At 38.1% G+C, this 9,741-nt stretch overlaps 1 long non-coding RNA gene across 1 annotated transcript; it reads right to left on the bottom strand.

Moving 5' to 3' along the window:
- Positions 1–7,757: 7,757 nt before the first annotated feature.
- On the bottom strand, positions 7,758–9,140 carry LOC131681827 (uncharacterized). Its single transcript, XR_009303985.1, has 3 exons — positions 8,421–9,140; positions 8,029–8,179; positions 7,758–7,864 (listed from the first exon to the last, which is right to left on the bottom strand). It is a non-coding gene; the product is annotated as an uncharacterized LOC131681827 (long non-coding RNA).
- Positions 9,141–9,741: the final 601 nt, after the last annotated feature.

Here is a 9,741-nt window from a genome sequence, read left to right as displayed (position 1 = left end):
CAACTGGGAAACGTTCTAATGCGTTCTTGCTTTTATTGAAGATTCTTCTACATGAATGGCCGTGAGATATAGACAGGCATTCGACAGTTTTAAAAACAGTTTTCTATCGATCCTCATACATATTTTAAACGTCAAACAAAGAAACCGCCTTTCCTGAAAAAGTTTCAGCAATACCTTTCTCTGTTCCACAAACGAGTGTGACTGAGCAGAAGTAACTGTTTTATTTGGGAGTTAAACTCGTAACTACAAATCTATGCACTATGCTGCATTCCTTCCTAAAAAGGAAAAATTGGGTAAACACCAATCTTTCTCCCAAAGGCGAAAATTTTTGGTGAAACCACACTTTGTACGTGAAGGACACAAATCCTAATCAAATAAATTCATGGGTGCCTTTCGACTTCGTCTCATCGGAAACCGACACTAACTTGATGTCGGAATACGTTAGCACCGGCTTTATTACAAATCTTTTGTGGTAAGCTCCTAGCAACCAAATATAGCGGAAAGCGCACTTAACCTCACGTTAGCTCTGTCCGAATTTTTTTTCACTCTCTTGAAAGTTGAATAAGTAAACATTTATTGATCTACATGAATGAATTCCTAGAGAATAGAAGATTGTATTATATGTACAACAAAAACACGTTGTGTATAGCATTGCCGTACAAAGTGAAAGTGAAATCAATAACGATAATAACTCTGCCTTAAACTATCGGTACACGCCTTCTATAGAAGACACGTGTTTGTATTCCAGTGTGAATAATTCAAAGTTTTACAGTTTTGAATTTTCAATTTGCTGTGTTATCGTTATGATACCATTCGAACTTTTTTCCACTTACATTTAACACAGCGATCGAACCTTCTAAAAAAAGGGGGCGACAAACAGTTCTCACCATAAATTTTTAATGGCTAGCCCATAGTCACACCACGCTATTACTGGGCAAAGTAAGGGAGACTGGAGCTAGTTGATATTGTTTTGAATTTCCGTTTTTTAAGATTTCATTAAGGTAAATTGTGTAAACTAAAACACATTGTAGAAAAGATCTTCATAAACATAAACATGTAACTTCTAAGCTCCTCCAAACTTACCCCAACTCTGAAGCAATTTGTCGCTACGCCAATAAAAAGATATGAACTAGAAAGCCCCGATAGAAAGAATTGGCAGTCCTTTCCAAAATGCTATATATGAACTGGTCGACCGTACCAGGTTTTAAATGTCGGAATTTTGATTTCGACGTGTATCCCTTGTTAAAGAGTAAGTTTATTTTGTAATTTTCGTTTGGTTGGAAACAAAAGACTCTCTAGCGTACGAGGAACAACCTGGATTAGGTGTTGACGCCAACTTAATCTCAGCCACATGCCTGAAAACGAAAAAAAAAATTATTTGTGGTTAGGTATAAAACCATACGGATACTTAAAATCAAGTTCATTGATTTCCAAAAAACGCACTGGCAGGGAAATGGTGCACAGCCGCCGTCTTGTGATACAATTACGGCCAATTTCTTCACTTGGATGATCACCGGTTTTCGTTGAAAACCGGTTTTCGGCTAATTGGTCACCAGCCGACAACTGGTTTTCAGCGAAAACCGGTTTTCATCCAGTGAAGAAATTGGCCATTACTATTTTTTGTATTTCACGATTAGTATTATAAATTCCATTTTATAGAATCTTGATTCATTGCTTTATTGCGTCAAGAAAAATTCTTAAAAAATGACACTCGACATTTTATTGTGCTCTACAGTTTTGTAACCCTTAAACTGACTTCTTTTTTACTATAAAGTATTGAGTCATTCTTCCCTGGACATCTTATGTCCAATACAAACGTAGAAGAAAGTGTTCCGCCAATTCACTCTTACCATCAACTAACCCTTGTTTCCCCTATTATTGTCACATGAAAAAAAACTCTCCTTGATTCTTGAGCCCATATAACCCCTAAACTCTTGCTCCGGTTTGCTACCAGAGAAAGAAAGAAGATGGAAATAAAGGACCAGTTTCCTACCTGCTTGCTCCGGAGTACTTCCACTTTCTTCTGGTACTGGAACAAAACCTATTGAGTTTAGAGCTGCCCCATAGAAAATCCTCCCGATTTTCCCACAGACTAAATCGGTTTGCGTCGGCACAATCGGCCGACTATGCCACCAATTAATCGGTCGATTGTTGCACCGACTCTTATGGGAGTTTAACATGGACGTCTACAACCGCGACAACCGATTAGATATGACTGACGAAATCTGTTGAAATCGGTCTATTTCAACCTATTAAATCGATCGATCAGTTGGTAGTTTAAAACTGGAACCAGATTCACACAGATTAAATTTGGCCATTAATATGGTGACGAAAATTGTTCTCCGACAAAACCCAACTTAGTCGGTTAATTAATCTGTCGACCTCGAAGCACCCGATTTCGTCGGTCGACTGGGAAATTTATGAACTGTCAAATTTTCTATGGGGTGAATCTAAATTGTCATCGCATTTCATATGCCATTTTTTCTTGTAGCAAAAAACTGAATCAACCCCAGCTTTTGTCAAAATCTATGAGCTGTCAGCGGTTGAGGTTGCAAGATGACTCAGTTTCGGGGTCAAGCAGAAACAATAGTCCTTTGTACCAGAGGATTGGATCGCAAAAACTTTAACGATCCTTCTTTCTGATCAAACAAGTTTCCGTTTGAGAAACCATTCTATGATATGGAAGTATCATTGCTCGGAAATCGGTGAAAAGACCTTCTATAACGATTACATTAGAGAAATTTAAACGGAAAACTTTTTTCTACCTCGAGTCACTTGTCATTACACCACAGACTAACAAACACTATACTGTGCTATAACACATAATTAACAAAATGGGGATAAGAGAAATTATGTTTCAAGAGGGAATAAATAGGGTAATGAGCCTATTTGACTTAATTAGGGAGAGTGCCGCGATATTTTGATAATTACTCCACAGAGAACAGACATCCATGATCGAACAAAAATATTTAAAAAACGTGTGTAAACATTTGAATTAATATACGATAAACACTAGCGCCGCCACACCAACCTATCCCAACTATCCGTCAAATCCATTCCGGAACCGGTTCGAAATCCTGAATGGATTCAGTATGGAATCTTGCTCAAAGATAACAACCGATTCCGACTCTATCGGTTGATGCATTTGAGCTGGAATTTATACTGGAAGTCCGAACCGGTTTGGACTAGTTTGACTGGGTAGAGGAATAACCGCTGTCAATTCAGTCGAACTCAGCCACAAAAAAACATGACGACAGTAGCGCACCTGGTTTGGATATCCCAACTACCTTCGAAATTACAGAGATATTACACAAGTTGAATGCTGAAGATGGACGTCTGTTCTCTGTGATTACTCAGCCTTTAATTGATGGAATTTCAATAAATTAGTATCAATAGATTTATTTCTTTCTTAAAACAAGAATAAATACAAATACGGCATAACATTGATAAAGTGCTTATGTGTACGCACAATCCAATTTTCTTCCTACCATTTGATCCAATGCGTTGAGCAAAGATGACAAACGCTGTACTAATTAACGGTTTCAAATGCATAAGATCATAACAGGAAGAAGATGAAAATAGGCTCATTTCCCTAGTTGCCTTTCTCAACAAAGTTGTAGTAAATTCTTTCACAACAAAACTTTGTCCGGTGACTGCGACTTAATGGGAAACACTGGGTAGCTAGCCTAACACGTGCTACTAATTAACTAATCATGTTCCTTTTAGCGCCTAGTAATCAACCTAACAATTATCCGCGTATATCAACAAATCCGAAATTAATTTGTTTTCGTTATTTGTGATACAATCGTGATTCGCTGGTTGGTCACTTTGTCACTGAACCGCTTTTTAGTTGGACCTCCGCTAGTTGGACCATTGCACTACTAAAAAGTATCTAAACGCCAAAATCTCACGAATAATTTACTTTGACAATCCATTATCTGTTTGATTCGTAACATTGCCATCACGTAGCGCTAGTGTACATACACTACCCGTCAAAAGTTAGGAATCATTTCAATAAGTATTGCAACGCCCATATTAAACATTTCAACAACTCGAAAAGGACGAAATTCTTTTTTTCGGCATAATTACTCCATTTAGCCACTGAGAACTGACATACAAGTATAGTTTTCAACTTGTGTAAGAAGTTAAACTGTCGCTTTGAAATGACAACAGCAAGTAGCAACTTGCCACTGGTCGGCGCTTCGATCGACCAGCAATTGCTATACGGGACTTGTATGCAAACTTGGATACAATGGTGACTCACGCATGCAAACCTGTATGCGATGGTGATTTTCAACGTATTTTCATTTAAATGTTTACACAGGTTTTTTCGGGAAAGTTTGTTCTAGCTTATATGTCTGTTCTCTGTGATTTAGCATAGTTGTTCTACACACTTAGAAAAACTGAAAATTACATATGACATAAACAATATTGCGACGTATTTGTCTATTTTCTAATAGAATTTTACATGTTTTGACATGTAAAAAAAATTGTGGTTCTTTTGATGTAAAACTCGGCTGAAGAAACTGGAAAATTGTGAGCGATTACATATTTTTATTTGTTCTTGAATGTAAATTCAAGTGAATTGTGACGCTCCTTTTATGTTACATCTTGCGAGGTGTAAATATGTTTAAGGGTGTAATGGCCAATGGAGTTCATTTGGTGAATAGTTTGGATCAGAATTCTGTGGCTACGTGGCGCTAGTGTGCATGTAAACATGTGTGTTTGTTGTAGTATCTCGCTTTCCTAACGGCCTACAGAGATCGTGTCTTCTGCGAAGCTACTCAAAATGCAAATGTCACCACGAGGCGCTGGTGTACATGAGAAATAATAAACTTTTAACGTGTTATTGCTTGTGGCACTAAAAACTGGATTCTATCCGCACTGCACACTTACTATTCCTTTAATAAATTCTTCTCATAGACTGATTAGTTCAACTGGTCTTCCTATGAAAGTACTATCTCTATCACCTGAAATACATGCGTTTTGACAGATCGCAGTTTTCGGTAGCAGTTTGATCTCTCGCACTTTGAAAGTGCGGAGTCCAGGTTGATGGGAAGTGCGCAATATATTGACAATTTAGAAAGTTCGCGTCTTCAGTGAAGTTGTTCAAATGCGCTCGGTCGTGTGTACTGTGATCTTTTACGGAACTCGGTCATTATGTGGTGTCAGTGTTCATGTGAACATATGAAATTTTAAATAAATTGGATCCAAATGGAATCTCTTGAGCATTGAATGAACCAGGTCTAAAGTTTTGGAAACACTTGAGAATATAGTGAAAATCATTTGCATGATTTGGCATGCATCAAGCAAATTTTCGATCATAATGGGCCCATATTATTGGCTCGAATCAAAACTCGTCGAAATGTCAATTGACGATAGGTTCATCCGGAGTGTTCATTTGTGTTTACATTTTGCTAGCGTTGCCAATTTTATTTTGTGTCCACCACCCAATGTGGCTACGCCACATCGCTTTTGCACGTGCTGTCCGACTTCGCTACCGCTCAGTCGGACTTAAAGCTTAGTATGCACCTCTTGCGAAATGAGGTCGCGAAATATTTTTCCTTCTTCCGTGCGGAATTTTGACATTTGCTCGCGAAAACTAGTCTATGCGTTTGCCGTTAGATGTCGCTTTAGACAGCTGAAAAGCGCTATCAGCTGTTGTTTGTTTATTTCTTCTCCATGTTTTTGCTATCATTTCCGAATGTTTTGAATGAATCTTTTGGCGAGATGGGCCATCCCTGGCCTTAGCCTGTCACGTTACAGTGACGAAAGTAAAAGAAAAAAATGAATCTTTTTTCTTCATTTGTCGCTGATGACCAAGTTAATTACCCCCGTGTAACTGTTGGTAACTCGTAAAAACTCAGGAATATCTATACCTATAAGCTTTGAAGATCACTAGAAGAGTAATGACGTGTTTACGAATTTTATTAACGTGTGACATTAGAAGGAGGATCCGATAGATAGTCAACCAAATACAGAAGCATTGCCGGAGCTCTTGCATATTTCACTGATGTTGCGATGTCGGACTTTGCAAATATGACTGCAGAAGATGAATCTTTTTGTCATGCAGAATGCGCAACCGAATGCTCCCAAATAATTCGGTTGCAATGCTTCAGTTTTATTCCGATTCCATATACACTCAGACACAAGCAGACGCTTATCTGTGGTGCAAAATACCAATATCAAATAGGTTTCTTTTTGCTCATTACCCTTATTTTATTCCGGCATAGCAGACGGGATGAAACATAAAATAATTTAATTCTATTTGAATATCGTTTAAGCATTCAGGAATCTACTTTATGAATTTTATCTCGCTTTTTGATTAACTACAACAATCTACAAGTGCTACAACACTAATTGCATTGCTCAAACGACTTTATCTCTAGAATTAACTTGTCGGCTCGTTTAACATTTGTAATACCTCACGTAGCTGTTAAAAATAGTCCTATGTTGAAATGAATTGATACACTGTTCCAACATGGTACAAAGAATGTGAAATATTAAATATTAACTATAAAATATACACGAATTATTGATTTCGCGTATTTGTTTCAAATTCTGTTTTTGCTGAACATCCAAGTTCACTATTTCGATTTTCAACTGCAACCAGAATATATTATATTACATATTCGCATCAAGGAAACAAAATGAATAGCATTGTTAGTTACGACATAATGAAAAATTTTCCCAGAAATAAAAAAAATAATGAAGGAACAAATAAATTGTTATTGTTATTTATTATTTATCAGGATGCGATTGCACAGGCTGTCTCAACAACCAGTTTCTGCAACCTATGTGCATTAACTGCGTACAGCTACCGTTGCACTTGACAGTGTGTGCAGTGCTTTATGGTTACACCTATGACCGCGCACCCGGTTTCCCATGAGCCTTTTGGCGGCTCAGAGGCTGTCCTTCCATGTTGCTCAGTTGAAAGCGGTTAATGTCGCGTCATCTAGTCTCTGTAATCCTATGGAAAATCATCTCACCATCGCCTTGGGGTCTACGTCATATTGGCAAATTTCACATTGAATCCGATTCTGTCTCTTCCTAATCTCCTTTTTGTCTCCTAGGTCCGAAGCGGATCAATCGACTATTATTTGAATCGGTAAATATACTAGCAGTATTAGTCCTTATTCGCGAATACTTTTTCCTACAACTGTGCTATTTCATCTCTATCTTATAACAGAATTCGATTATCCCTGTTCTAGTCAATATACGTATAGGTATTCATTACATTATGGACCAGGCAAATCCTCAATTTTTTCTATTATCATTATGCTGAGTAGCTAGACGAGATAAGGTATTTTAGGGTTTCACAAAAAGAATCTCTGCCCATAAAGGACAAGAAATATTTGTCCACTAGTCCCAATAAAGTATGCTCGAACCGAATATCCACCTGGTTCAACTCGAACAGACCACACCGACCCGAAAGGGCTGCTTATCATTTCTGAGAGCCGGTGTGCTTGATCGAGTTAAATAATCATAAGAACAAGTCCTGAATAATTAAGTATCCCTTAGGTGCCATTCATGCACTCCTTCCCTGAACAAGCCTCATACCCAAGGTCAAAAGAATCGACAACCAATGAGAATGGACCATACCAGTCGAAGGTCACAGGCCCAGCATCTCATGCAGTTCCTGAAATTAGATGTTTGTTAGTGCTACTTACAGATTTCATTTCAATGGTGGTAATTAAGTGTCTCATTCCCATCTTGAATAACTAGTTTACCGCTGCTCATCTCTTGCGGCATTTCGCCACCGTCGGACGACTGTCTCATAGAAGAGATCTATTTCATCCTCAATTTCCGTCGGAGCTCATATATGGTACGCCCAAATGGTTCTACAAGCTCGAATATCAACTATCTGAAGCAAAAAAAAGACGTTAAACATAAATTTATAAATATACCCTAATCCTATAATCAACTAAGGCTATCTGTCGATTCTAAGGCAGGAACGCTAATGATGTGACCATCAAGAATACGTCAGATAAGCTTAATTGACCCCCTTCGACACCAGTTTCGCCTTACCAAGCCGTTACGCGGGTGGCGGCGTGAAAACTGCCGTATAGGAGTTGAGAACGGCTTGAAAAACATCTGATGTTGCTCCAAATGTGTGTGATATCCAGGACTGGCAAGGTTCCATCGAGCCTAGTTTGCATTCCTTACATAACTAGACTCACTGTTCTCCATTCACCCACAACAATGAAAGAACAAATGTAAAAATATACAAATTAGTAAATGAATAACTAAATAAATAGCAAATGGGCACATAACCATGCGCCTGAGGGGTAAGTCGTTTTAAATTTACACGTGTGAAAAATAATTAGGGTTGAATTTTTTCACGCAGGACGACTGCGAAAATAAAACCATCATTGAAGGTTAGATGTTGGACGCAAAAACAAGCCGAACAGATTGCTTACAAACTGATTCCGGGCAAGCGGGGTCAGCTGTTTGTCGTGCACAGTTGCTACCGGTACCCATCGGATCGGTTGATCAGCGAGGGCGAATTGCATGGAAGTGCACCAAGTGTAAAGTGTTTGTTGTCATCGCCGGTCGTTTCGATACACTCTAGGATCGTGGAAAGGAGCATGAGCAGGAACAGGATAAGAGTGATTCGTTCTTGGGCTATCAAAAGGAGCTGACACAGGACGATCTATCGCAAATGGTGGAACTCGATGTTAAGAAGGAACAACTTGCTGAGGATGACGACGACGGAAACGGCGCCAACGATGAAAATCGCTTCGAAGCATATATAATTTCTTTTAGATTTTTTTGCTGTTTTATAGCTGTCTGTTCTATCTTCTTGAAATATTTATTTACATGGTATTGAACAAAATATTTTTCATCTTCTTCTTCAAGGTGTTTTGGAAAAATTCTTGCCACTTTACTCTACTGGCCGTCCAACGACAAAATAAAAAAAAACAAAGTCGTTTTCTTCAAGAGTTTACCCACAGATAACAGACGTTTAGGCTAGAACAAAATTTCTTCAAAAACCTGTGTAAACTTTCAAATTGATAAACGTTGGAAATCCGTGTTTCACTATTGCCATCTGCGCAACTGTTTGCTACACGTGTTTAACAGCTGCACTCTAACTGCATTGTATTTATCACTGCGTCATCTGCAAACGTTTGCCAAACGTGTTTCAGACACCGCCGTGAATTCCCCCCTACAGTAAGTTGACCCACCAAGCGAAGACACCAACCACAAAGCGGAGAAAAATACCCACGACAATGCGCCACCTAGCGGTGAACACTGCAACCACCGCGGAAATGCCCCCTACACCTAAGGATGGTATGCACTAAAATTTTAATATAATTGTATTTAATAATTATTGAATAATCTGAACAAAATATAATTTTAAACAAATGACATAATCCGAATACTCCAATAATGTACAAGAGATGCAAAGTCCAAGATAGCAGGCTGAACCGAGTAATAAACAGTTTTTTAAATAGATTTTGAAGTACATTTTATATGTTGGTGATGTAAAGTTATGGTAGGAAGTGGGTGAGCACTACAACCACCGCGGAAATGCACCCTAGATCTAAAGATGGCTTGCAGTAAAATATTAATAGAGTTGTATGTATTTAATAATTATTGAACAATCTTAACAAAATACACCTAGGGAAGGTTTGCAATAAAGTTTTAATAGATTTGTATGTATTTAATGATTATTGTTCAATCTGAACAAAATAAAATTTTAAACGAATGACATCATCCGAATACTCCAATAATGTATAG

This window comes from Topomyia yanbarensis, chromosome 2 (assembly GCF_030247195.1).
Source record: "Topomyia yanbarensis strain Yona2022 chromosome 2, ASM3024719v1, whole genome shotgun sequence".
Classification (NCBI taxonomy): Eukaryota; Metazoa; Arthropoda; class Insecta; order Diptera; family Culicidae; genus Topomyia; species Topomyia yanbarensis.
Note: the sequence above shows the minus strand (reverse complement) of the source record. Positions and strands in the feature narration are given on the sequence as shown.